This window comes from Prionailurus viverrinus, chromosome B2 (genome assembly GCF_022837055.1).
Source record: "Prionailurus viverrinus isolate Anna chromosome B2, UM_Priviv_1.0, whole genome shotgun sequence".
NCBI classification, from domain to species: Eukaryota; Metazoa; Chordata; class Mammalia; order Carnivora; family Felidae; genus Prionailurus; species Prionailurus viverrinus.
Window position 1 is genome coordinate 126294644 of NC_062565.1, and position 13261 is coordinate 126307904.

General features: G+C 43.2%; 1 long non-coding RNA gene across 1 annotated transcript; it reads left to right on the plus strand.

The window, feature by feature from the left end:
* Nucleotides 1-1234: 1234 nt before the first annotated feature.
* On the plus strand, nucleotides 1235-12883 carry LOC125166637 (uncharacterized). The gene is made up of 2 exons (XR_007152474.1): nucleotides 1235-1362; nucleotides 11829-12883. It is a non-coding gene; the product is annotated as an uncharacterized LOC125166637 (long non-coding RNA).
* The last annotated feature ends 378 nt before the right edge of the window (nucleotides 12884-13261 follow it).

Below are 13261 nucleotides of genomic sequence, written 5' to 3' on the forward strand. Positions count from 1 at the left end.
CGCAAGCAGTTGTGTCCCAGAGCATGAGTTCTCAATTGTCATGTTGTGCCACTCTTAGGCTATTCTTCCCCCTACGAAGGGTTATTGTGATTCACTTACTTAGCCAACATGGTTCTCACCTGCTGTGTGCCAGGCATGCACTGATACTCGTTTTTAGGAACCTTCCGTTATGGCTCAAGGGACAGGTCTAGGGACAGGTCAGGAGACCTAGAAGGATAAATAAAAGTATTAGCTAGCACACGCGAAGAACCTCTCAAGCAGCACAGAAAAGAAGGGAGACAGAGGCTGTGGGTAGATGAGAAGGTAGCTGGGAAGGCTTTCTAGAGAAGAAAAGATTTAGACCTTAAAGGAAGGATCATTGTGGATAATGGACAAAAGCAGCAGGGAATTTCCAGACCAAAGCAAAGGTTAGGCAGGAGGCCAGGTATTTTTCTGGTTTCAGCCATAAGCTTTAAAATAGTCAACACCTGGCAGTTACGGTTTTGCTTAGAAACCTTGCCCCTTCTCTGAGTGGGTAGGTACCAAGTTATTACTACTTTAAGCAGCTAGAGAGCCATGGCCAAGATGAGATTCACATAAGACACAGGAGAGTGAGTCAGGGTGACACCATGGGAATAATGTCATTTATTCTTTCCCCCTGCCACTTTTTCATCACTGCTTACCGAATACCATATTCTAAGCAGGAACTTCTCGTGAGGTCAGGCAGGGAGAAAAAGCTCTTGTCCTCGAGGTCAGCCTGCAGGGCAAAGGAATAGGAAAATGCAAACAATTACCACCGAATGTGATCACGGTAGTTAGAAAAGTGCACGGCGGATGCCGAGGTGGTCCCGAGGAGGACACTGCCGGTCTCCTCCCGTGTTTGGATCAGGCAACACTGCGTGCAGGAGGTGCTATTTGAGTTGTGTCTCAAGTAGGTGTTCACTAACTTAAAAAGGAGAAAGCACAGGCAGCCTGGGGGACGGCGGGGAGATCAACATAGGCAAACACATGAACTTGGGGAGCTGTGACTAATGCAAAGTCAGGACTCCAACAGTCTGCTTTCACGGAAGCCTCGGTTGAGGTGTGGCTGGTTAGATCTCAAAGGTGGGGCTTCAGGCAGGGGAGAGTCAGTCAGTCACAGCCGAGTCACATGCGCAGAAAAGAAGAAGTAGGAAGAGCAGTTAGGAGCCCATGTGATCATTTTGGTGCCAGATGGGGAGGACCTGACCCCAGGTAGTGGGACTGAGGAGGACGGAGTGTGCTTATTGAGGCTGAGGGCTGGCTGAGTATGAATGGACTCATCCATTCCTAGGCTAACTCCCAGGTTTCCGGGACATTAACTGAGCTTGTGGATAAGATGGAGACTTAAGATGAACTGGAGAGGTAAGTACAGTCAATTCTCTGTGTTTATGGTATTTATGTTCTATAAAGTCGCTACAAACACTGAATTAGTGAATATGGAACCCTTGCTTCTAGGGGAAATACAGGGTTGGGCTCCTGGAAGCCGCTGGTCACATTTTCATCAATGGGTTAACATCTAATCTTGCTTTTTTGTGTGTTTCTGTTTAAAACCACTGTATTAGTTGGGGTTCTCCAAAGAAACCCAACCAATAAAATATCGATATATTTATATAATCTCTCTATATTAGCAGTGGAATATATGTGTAAATGTAAATGCAAAGCTATATATATATCGAGAGAGACAGAGTCAGAGATAAAGAAAAGGAGATTTATTATGGCTCACCTGATTATAGAGCTTGTCTCACGATTGGCCATCTGCAAGCTGGAGACTCAGAAAAGCTAGTGGTGTAATTCTAGCATGAGTCTGAAGGCCCAAGAACCAGGGGAACCTACGGGGTAAATTCCAGCCCAGCAGAAGACCTACCTCAAATGTCAGGCCAGGGAGAAAAGTGCCAAATTCCTTCTTCTTCTGCCTTTTGTTCCATTCAGGCCTTCAAGGGATTGGATGGTACCTCTCCCCCACCCCCCCCCCCCCCCACCTTTGTTGGGGAAGGCAGTGGTTCTACTGAGTCTAAGAAAGCAAATGCTAATCTCATCCTGAAGGCCCTCACGGACACGCCCAGAATTAATGTTTAATCTGGGCACCCCAGAGGGCAGTCAAATTGACTCCTGAAATTAGCCATCACAGACGCTAATTCAGTATATATTGTTGATTCATTAACAGTAACAGTGTAGCTCATGCCCGAAGAAAGCTTACAGATACCTGTGTTTTCTCTGTAAGGCACACTGCGGTCTTAGGCTTAGTAGTACTAAGTAACACTTCAACGGTATGCTTGGGGTGTTCGTTTAAAGAGTGAAATCCCCAACAAAACACACAAAAATGGGAAAAAGGTGCCACCAAATAGACTGCATAAAGAGCCCTTGTTTAGCACATGGCGGTGTGAACACTGCCTCATTCTACCTCACTGGGAATGTATGGGTCCAACACCTCAAATTTTTCTCCATTCTGCACGTGTCTGTGATAGACCTTGAGTACATTTTGTGTATTGGTTTGGGGGTTATAGACAAATTTAGCAAATAGAAAAACTTGCAATTTGGAATCCACAAGTAATCATTTTTCAAATCGCTTAAGATTTGAAAATTTTGCTTCTGAAGTGCCTTTAAGTCATGCAGTTGAAAGTCCAGAGAGTGTTGAGCCAGAAAACAAATACACTCGTATTTTATTTATTAAAAACATTTTTTTGGGGGGGGGGTGCCTGGGTGGCTCAGTTGGTTAAGCATCCGACATTGGCTCATGTAGTGATCTCAAAGTTCATGAGTTTGAGCCCCGCATGGGGCTCTGTGCTGGCAGCTTGTAGCCTGCTTGGAATTTTCTCTCTCTGCCCCTCCCCACTTGTGTACATGCTCTCTCTCTCTCTCTCTATCTCCAAAATAAATAAGTAACCATTGAAAAATTTTTTCAATTTTAGAGATAGAGCATGAGTGAGGGAAAGAGGCAGAGAGAGACAGAGAGAGGGAGAGAGAGAGAGAGAAAGAGAGAGAGAGAGGGAGAATCTCAAGCAAGCTTCACATTCAGTGCAGAGCCTGATGTGGGGCTTGATCCCATGACCCTGGTGACCTGAGTTGAAATCAAGAGTCAGACGCTTGACTGACTGAGCAACCCAGGCGCCCCACGTTAGTATTTAAATGGCTAAACCATACCGACTGTGTGAGAGATTATGGGGTGTAAGAGATTATTATGGGGTGTAAGTGAATAATCTCATGATGTCTACCAGTACATCATGGTGACAAGTAGAGAAAGGGGCAGGGACTGTTGCGATGCCAGAGGCAGAACATGGAAGCACAGTGGGGGAACTCTAGATCCTTATGAAGTGAGCTGCTATGTGCATCCCTCCCCTCCACACCCTGCAGTGGAATCTGATGTAAATTGGACTCTGGGTGACATCCCTGGAAGGGGCCGAGGAGACTGGATTCAGGATCATCACTGCACACGTCATGGGGAGGGGGTCAGCACTTGGCAGTGAGCTCTTAGAAGAATCCCTGCCCAGGGCGCCTGGGTGGCTCAGTTGGGTGAGCGTCCAACTTCAGCTCAGGTCATGATCTCGCGGTCTTTGAGTTGGAGCCCCGTGTCGGGCTCTGTGCTGACAGCTCAGAGCCTGGAGCCTGCTTCGGATTCTGAGTCTCCCTCTGTCTCTGCCCCTAACCCAGTCGCATTCTGTCTCTGTCTCTCTCAAAAATAAATAAATATTAAAAACCCGCTCTATAGTTTTGGCTATTCTCTTGGTAGGGAAAGGAGGCCATCGGCTGCTCTGTCCTGGATCCCTTGGGTACCCTTCATACACAACACAACTTCTTTGGGACCTGGGCTTCAGAGAGATGCACTCTGGGGCTAGACATCCTACCTTGATGTTCTTTTTTCAGTTATAAACTTAAAAAAAAAATTTTTTTTTAACATTTATTCATTTTTTGATAGAGAGAGACAGCGTGAGTGGGGGAGGGGCAGAGAGAGAGGGAGACACAGAATCCGAAGCAGGCTCCGGGCTCCGAGCCATCAGCACAGAGCCCAATGCAGGGCGCGAACTTACAAACCGAGAGATCATGACCTGAGCCCAAGTCGGACGCTCAACCGACTGAGCCACCCAGGTGGCCCTTCAGTTATAAACGTCTAATATTTCTGTGCAACCTGTCTTTCTCTGTAAACCCCACATCCTATTCTCCCTGTTTTCTGGTGGTCCTTTCATCTATCTTTTTTCCACCATAACGCCATTCTTACAGCTACATAAGCTAAAATAGTTAAGACTTAAAAAAAAAAAAAGTTAGATTTGGGACCCAACCATTCAACATTTCTTCACCCCCTCCTCCCACCGATGCTAGGCGTTAGGCACTGTGCTAAGAGCTAGATATGTAGTGACCAATGAACTGGGCATGGTTCCTGTGCTCTCATACCATAGAGCGTAGGAAATATGATCCAGTGCGAGGCAGCCTGGAACCAGGACACCTGGGTTCAAGTCCTGCCTGGGGTGTCATTTGTTGATGTAACAGTGGACAAGTCACTTTAGCTCTTAGGAACTCCTCTCTCGTTTGTAAAACACAGGGTTTTGATTTCTGAATTCTGTTTGGCCCCGTACGTTCAATGATTCTGTAAAGTAAAGTACTTTCATGTTGTGTTACGGGATGGGGGCAAATGTTATCAGGCTTGATTGTCGCAGGGAAGCAAGGCTTAATAGAGATTGTCTAGGTTGCTGACAGCTTTGAGCCCCCTCCACTGTGTGTGCACACCCCCTCCAGAAAGGATAGGGTGATTGTCAATGCTCACCACGCAAGGATTGAACCCTGGAGTATTTGGAGGCTGCAGAGGGATTTAGTGAATAGAAGGGAAGATGCCAGCCTTGGGGAAAGGATTTGATAATACCTTGCGCGATTTAGCACCAGCTGGAGAGTGGGTCCTCCACTTCCAATTGTTATGCTCGGGTTTAACGGAATGACTCCATTTGAAAGCCACCGCTGTGCCTTTGTGAGCAGTAGCAGGAGCTCGTGTATTGTTCAGGGTCCCCAAGAACATCTTAGAGAGACCAGGAGACCACATTTGAAATACAAAAAGTTGAGTTACTTTACCAGAGGCAAACAGAGGCAAACACAGCGTGGAAATCTGTTGCATGTGTGGTAATTTCTGCAAATTAACTTCTCGGATAGAGATCTGTTGAAAGCATGAAGTGAAGCATGAATCCAAATAAAAATTATTTTTCAAATAAATAGTAGGTAATAACCCCAGTGGAGGCTGACGGTTCTTCTACTGGGCAATGCCCACTAGGTATTTCACTATAGCAGAAGGAAGTCAGAGAGATGTTATGTTTTACTACATTCTGTTATGTATAGGGTAAATAGATATCTTCTTCAAAGGATGTTTTTTTAAGGAAAAAAAAAAAAGTACCCATCACAAAAGAACGCTCCTTTGTTTGTTTTATGGCTAAAGGATAGCTTTATTTAAATTAACAACCCCTCGTGATCCAGGGAGGGAAAGCAGGTTGAATCCACAGGGCAAGGTATGGCAGCTGGTCTAGGCATTGCCCTTGATTGGATGTTTTTTTTTTTTTTTAAATTTTTTTTTTCAACGTTTATTTATTTTTGGGACAGAGAGAGACAGAGCACGAACGGGGGAGGGGCAGAGAGAGAGGGAGACACAGAATCGGAAACAGGCTCCAGGCTCCGAGCCATCAGCCCAGAGCCGGACGCGGGGCTCGAACTTACGGACCGCGAGATCGTGACCTGGCTGAAGTCGGACGCTTAACCGACTGCGCCACCCAGGCGCCCCTGGATGTTTGACCTTAGACATTAAAAAACATTTCTCTAGCACTTTCCTTGAATTCAAAGTGCAGATAGCAGCAATTTCTGTACCTTTACTTACCTTGCAGGTTGATTAATCACCGTAAAATATATGGGGGTGCTTCAGGAGAAAGATTTGCTTTTAGTACAAGCCCACTGAGTAATATTCATTGAGTCACAAATGTATTTGGAGCTGTGATTAGAACTGAATTGATCTGCTAACATATGCAAGACATTTAGATGCCTGGGAATACCTGATCATTATAAAATGTGACCACAATTTTAAAGAAATAGCTGCAAAGATTGTTCTGACTTTAGAAACTCTGGCAACTTAACCTGAAAGAGAAGGCATTCAGGTTCCTTGACATTCTCTTCCGACTGTTTTCGGTAGTAAACTGTTCCCTCTTTCTTTTGTTCTTTATCTTTGGCTTCCTGCCTCTGGTTTCCTGCTTCCTACCTCCCAGCCTTTTGTTCTTCTCTTACTGGGGTTGGGGTTCCTCTCTTACTCAAGTATGTGGCATCAGAACTTAAACTCAAATACTTATGGCCAACAGGCCGTGGAGTCAGGTGACACAGTCTTTCGTTGGGAATGGTGGAAATGTTACAATGTTCCAGTTCCCTAAGGAAAAGAGGCTTTTACCATTCAACAGTTGAGCTGATTAAGGAAGAGGGAGTACTGAGGGTCCTGGCTGAAGAGATAACAAACAAAACCCCAAAACGAATGCCATCTAAGACGCCAAGAGACTGCAAAGAGTCTACTATCTAAACCACAGCCCTCGGGAAATGCTGAGATAGTGTGGTTTCCATTATTAGTTATTGGTATTACTTCAAAAATGTGTGGGGTACATATGATAAGGTCCACATGTAAAGCTGGCTCTCTTGGGATCTGACAGATGAATTCTGCTAAATGTAAGGAGAAGTTGGATGGAAACATAAACGATGGAGTTAACGTAAAGAAAACACACTATCACTGAGTTGAGAAGAGCAGCGAATCGTGAATGATCAAGTGAAGTGATACCAAATCACATGGATTTGCTGTTAAAGTAGTATGGGATTGTTTGCTTTTAATGTGTCAGTTTTATTTATTTATTTATTTATTTATTTATTTATGAGCAGCAGGGGAAAGTTGATTAGAATATAAGATTAGAAAGGAATAGAAGGCAAGCGCTCTTTACAGAGAGGGGACATTCGAAAGTGAATGCCCTAACGTGTCAATTTAATTTGAAATAGAATTCGATTTATTTTGCTTCTTTAAGAAAAAAAAAAAAACAAAAAACACCAAAACCCTTTAAGGCTTAAATGGCCCTCTTCTTCAAATGTCCCCTCATATTCTGTCCTCTTTCAGGACTCTTCTCCTCGATCAGGGCCCCTTTTCAGGGCCCCCTACATTTGCAGGCCATCTGATCCTCTCCCATGAGGGATCCCGAGCTTTTGGCTCAGCCTGCTTTTGTGGCAGTTACCATAGAGCACATGTTCCATTATATGCTCTTTCCTGTCAGGAGGCCCTCTTGGAATTTAATGGCCCCTTCTGGGTTGTCTTGTCTCTCTGTCCTAGTCCCCATCCCCAGCACTTGTCCCTTTTCATGTAACTGTCTGTTGACTTCCCCTTCTGGCTGAACCAACCGTAAGCTCCCGGAGGATGGCCACTGTCTTCTTCACCCATGATGACTGATCCTTGGTGAGATAAATATTTCACTGTCAAACCAAAAGTGTGTTTTCTTATCATTGTTTTTGAAGTAAGCACATTTTTAAAAACTTGCATGTTCAGCTTTCAGTCAGATTTATCCCTGAATTGCATTCTAAATTGCGTATCATCCTGTCTCTCTGCCAATGGTAACACTGACGATTTCCTGCATTTCCTTACATGTCGTGTACCCTCTGCCTGGAATCCTCCACCCGATGTCTTGTTGACTAACTTCTGCTCATTCTTTCCATCTCAGCTCAAACTCCGCTTCCTTTCTGGTATCTCCCTCTTTCCTCTTGCCCACCCAGTCTGAAACAGCTTCCCCTAAAATAATCACTCATCACACCCTTATTTTTCCTTAATATCATTTATCAGAAGTGCAAGAGATCTATTTCTTTAATGGTTTGTCTCTTCTACTAGATTGTTATCTACATGTGAGTAGAGAATTGATTTATATATTAGTTCAGGATTATAGTTCTAACACCTAGCTCAGTGTATGCAATTCATATTGGTAAAATGATGATTTTTCTTTTGCTCTTTCTAGTGTCTAAAGGGCGCTGTAGGAATACATAGATAAATAAGATATTTTTCCTAACCTTAAGGAGAAATCCATATCTCTGATGCCTTTCAGTTAAAAAAGACACATCGTGTTGGGGATTATGAAGGACCCAAAGCTATAGAAATTGGGTATTGGAATGTCTTTTTTTTTTTTTTTTTTTTTTTACCATGAAATATATAATAGTTGTACGGTTGTTAGACATTGATGAAGGAAATTCCTGGTGATAGAAAACTATATATTTATTCAGTAATCTATTAAATAAGTTTACACATTGTGAATCAGAGCATTACACTATATTTTTTAAAATACTTATTTTGAGAGAGAGAGAGAGAGAGACGGTGTGCGAGTAGGGGAAGGGTAGAGAGAGAGGGAGAGAAAGAATCCCAAGTAGGCTCTGTGCTGTCAGTGCAGGGCCTGACATGGGGCTCGAATCCCACGAACCATGAGATCTTGACCTGAGCCACAATCAAGAGTAGGATGCCCAACTGACTGAGCCACCCGAGAGCACCTCAGAGCATTACATTATTTTGAGGGCTAGTTGGTCTATATGGTGGTCTATACTTTCAATTTTTGCTAAGTTTCATTTTTGGCAGCTACATATATATATATCAGTCTCCCTGCAATAACAGCACCAGGGTCCCCCAACTTTGTTTTTTGGGTATCTGGGGCTCTGGAGGAAAAAAATCAGTGCCTCAGGAAGAGGGGGATGTCTCAGAGTGTAGCTGAAGGGTATCCATTCAGAGATTTGCCAAGTTCTAGTCCCCCTGGCATTAACATTTAAGTTTGCCCCTAAGCTGGCATTGTTTTAAAAATTTCATCTTTCTCTTCAAGGCTATCTGTATTAATTTACTCTTTAAATAACCATCAGTTGCTCCGGTATGTGTTTAGGGATGACCATGTTTAGTTAAGAAGACACTGTCCTCCTCTATTTGCTTTAATCTGTGACAGACAGTATGGAAATAAATATTTTGAAAGTCCAACAAGCCACGGCATTATGTAATAAGTAGAAGCAAACCCATAAGTAATCAAAAAATGCATAAATATTTATAGAGTTTAGCTGCTTAGGGTATTGAAATAAAAAAAAAAAAAAACACCCCAAAACCTCTCACCTTTCTTTTAAAATTTTAGCCAGGGAACCTTTAGGTAAAGCAAAGAGACCTTCTGGGCAATGAAACTGATGTAATAGCTAATGCTTACCTTGGGCTAAAATGTGTCCGATACCACTCTAAGTGATTTGCAGATATTAATTCCTTTAATCTTTATACCAACTGTAGTGGATGCTGTGGTGTGTCAAACAGATGTCTCCTACAGGACAAGGCATTTGTTCTCTCCTTTCCTGAGGTGTAGTCTGCGGACAGCTTCTAGCTAAATCCCAAATTGGAAATTGCCCTTGGCAGAAAGGAGCTGCCCCGCTCAAGGTTGCCTACCTTCCCGGGGATAGCCTGCCTCCTGAGATTGGTCAGTTTCGGGGGTACAAAGGTCCGGTTGACTTGCCCCAATTCAGGGGATGTCCGCAGGGCCATTCTGGCTTCTGAGCTCTGTGTGGGAGCAGGTGAGGCTCTTTTGCAACCGTCTCACCTGTCCACTTCATCCGCCTCCTCAAACTGGCTTCCCTCATTGCCCCTGTGATATTTTTCCTGAGAGAACTCCCTACATAAATTTCTTTCTGATAATCTGTTTCCCAGGGAATCAGGCAGCCACGCTAACTTCGTAATTATTTTCATAGGTAAGAACACTGAGGCTCAGAGGAGGAGTGATCAGCCCACAGTCACATAGTCAGGATTCAGAGCCCAGTAGCCCGGCTCTAGAACGAGCGCTTTCCACCCCTATGCTCTGTCTTAAAATAGGACAGGGAAACTGATGGGTCCTGCCTCTTCTGGCTCTGCCTTCCTCTCAGGCTGAGTCTTGCTCTGTCCTCTCACCTGCCCCTGTTTCAGTCACACTGGCCCGCCTTCAGTCCCTTTTCCTGGTCATGAATGAGTGAGCGTATTGCTAAGGCGGTGGGGGGTGGGGTATTAGGATGGAGGCTGGAGAGGATTAGAATCTTAGAGGAGGAATTTGACCACAGCAAAGAGAAGAAAGAATAAAATGTGGCTGATATTATGGTCAGTAAGTAATAATTTATGAAATGTAAATCTGAGGTTCTCAGCTTCGGGCAAAGCATTTTGCGCTCAGGACAGTATTAAGTTCTTCTTGTGAGGCACACAGGAAATAATGTCTGCATCCTTTGAAATTTATAATCATTTTGGGAAGAGGAAAAAAAAAACACTGTAGAAGAAAGAACAAAAGAACAACACAAGGTCATATGTAATCAAGAGCAAGATAATGTGACGTAGTCTAGATATATTTGTAAGACCCCGTAGTCGGAATTAGGGAACTTTAGCTACAGAAAATACCATGAAAATGAAATTAATTGCTAAGGGTTCGTTAACTTTGTAAGTTAACTTTAACTTTATAAGTTAAAAGGAGAGGAAAGATCATTCTTGGCAGCAGAAACATGGGATCACGTAAAGAGAGGCAATGTCTCATTTAAGCTCACGTTTCTCTGAGACCAGTGCTGTAGAATTTATGAGAAAGTGGAGGTACAGAGAGGTGAAGGAGGGCTAGCTCACTCGGTGAGCTATGGAACCAAGGCCTGAACCCAGACAAGCTGCTTCCAGAGTATACGACCTTCATCACCATCCTTTGGAACACAAGGTTTGCAGTGATCAGGTGGATCCAGTGGGTCCAGTCATGAGGCTGTTAAAATTGCAGGTTGGGAGAGTTTGGACCGACCCGTTAGGCAACCAGAGACCTTTGTGATCAGGGCAAAGCACGGGTTTGGAAGGCAAACTGAAGAGTGTTCTCATTCAGCTCTAGTCGTTGTGGGAAGAGTTGCTTACCCACGTTAAGGCTCCGCGTTCTCTCTGATAAAAATGGGAATAACAAAACTTAACTCTGAGGGTTGTAGGAGGATTAAATATAGTGTATGTACAGCAATTTGCCTAGGCCCTAGGATGATTGTGGCAGGTACTCAGCCAACAGATGTTGTTTCAGTGTAGATTATTAAATGTGGGTGGAGGGGCCTGGAAATGATGAGACCAGAGGACAAAATATTGAAAATGGAATTTTAGGAAGATAGTGACGGCCACGAGGTGTATGATGGACTGAACAAGGATGTGTTGGGGGTGTGGATACAGGTACACAGAATATCACGAATTAGGATTTTCCAGTAAGAGAAGGGTCCTAGGCAATGGTCGCAGAAACATGGAGGAAAGGGGAGACCGACCGATGTCGGGGAGGACAGGTCCACAAGATATGGCGCCTAGAAGACAGGAGAAGAGGCCGGGAAAGTAGCTAGACCAAAAAGGTAAGAGAACGGTAATACCATTCAGGGGAAAAAAATGGGGAAACTGAGGGAGAGTGGCGTAGCTGGGTGCGTGCTGAGAGACTCTGATGTTGAAGTGAAGTGATAGATGGAAAAATCATTGAGAAGACTCTGAACAGGGGAATAATGAAAGGAATTAAAAAAGCAAACGGTCCCATTGATTTCGATCTGGTGGTAGTCTTTCTGGCTAAAATTTCGAGGGGAAGAGTCAAGAAATGTGGCTGCCTAGAAGTGGTGCCATCCTTGCATAAAAAAAGGGAGCTGAAGAGCATAGGTGTGGATGACATCGGGTTTACAAAGGGGCAAGATAGATTCATACCTGGAGATCACGTGAGAGGTAGATCCTGCCTGCTTATAAAACCAAATCCCTTCCCGTGTGGGTTCAATGGGATTCTTCCTCTGAAACCTACAGATTCTAAGACTGACTCAGTGATTTGTTTTTGTTTTTTTTTCAGATTTTCACTTGTGGACATTTTAGAAGAAAATTTCAAGACATTATGCTTCTTCTGTTCTTTTACTTTAAGAGCAACATGATGGAAGGCCTTGCCGACACCAAAGCGTTCAGAAGAACTATTTCTGTTTTTCCAAAGGGCTTAATAAGGAAACAGCTTATTCTCTCTGAGGAAAATGACACTTCACAGAGGCCAAATATATTTCTGTAAATTGTGAAGGATAATAATGTTGTTCCAATTAAGCTCTTCATGCTCACGGTATAGAGGCCAATCTGACCTTATACAAATAGGACAGTAGGAGAAAAAAGATGCTACCGTCACAAATGCTCTCACCTGAAGGGTAAATGTCACGAACAAGCAGTTGCCAAAAAATTCTAGAGAAGCTAGAAGCATCATTTTATTTTTCCAAAATGATGACTAGATGAATTTGTAAACTGAGAAACTATAGGGGGCTGGAATCAAGGAATTTGAAGGGATCAGCCATGCTGAGCCAAGCGGCCTTTCTCAGAATCTAGAATTTCTTATTTTCCGATAACAAAGCCTTAAACCCCTCAGGCAAATAGTCCTAGAAGAAATTTTCTTCATTATTGGCTCGTTAGATGAAGTTGACTCTCATCTCTTAAAATGAATTTGTTTTACTGAGTATTAATGATGCCTTCTAGAAAGTTCTTCCGTTTATTTTTCTGCCCTAAAAATGGTCAAGGTCAGGTTCTGATAAAAGTCCATCTTTTTTCCTTTCTTGTAGACTTATAAAGAAAGATGGAGAACAAAAACCCAGGAGAAGCCTTCCCTTAGTCTATCTGTGAGCCATAATGTTGTCTATTTATGTGTTTTTAAAAGATACAGTGAAAAATTATTTCTATATTCAGTGAAATATATTAGTGGTGTGATGAAAGAGGAACTCACTACTGTACTTAAAATTCAATTAGCTGGCTGTAGGCTTGGCATAAGATTAGCTTGCCTACTGATTTTTTTTCTCTCCTTAAATGCTCAAATTTTTTTCTCAACCACTAATATCAATGTTCATGATGAAGGATCAATAAACGCCTTGGAAAGTTTTTTTTTTTTTTTTTTTTTAATTAAAGAAATTTTGCCTGTTAAGGAAACAAATGTACTTGGGAAAGAAATATAGTACAATTTTATGCCCATCAACCAGGCATATACTCATGATACCCGTGGTTCTTTTGAGAAAACCTCTCGTTTGAAGATTCCTAATTTCTGTTGTGTAACCTATTATATGATATTTGACCTCCGAGGGCAATGGTAGCTGTACAGCTTTTTAGGTCTGCGATTGCCAGTCCAGTCTATGGTGGGAAAAACATTGACCCAGCATCATATGGGGGCATCTTTCTGAGTGACACCCTCGAACCACAGTAGTTTTCTCATGGAGATTTACACCCACTCCAGCTTCCTGTAGCTTCCAGGGCAGAAACTCC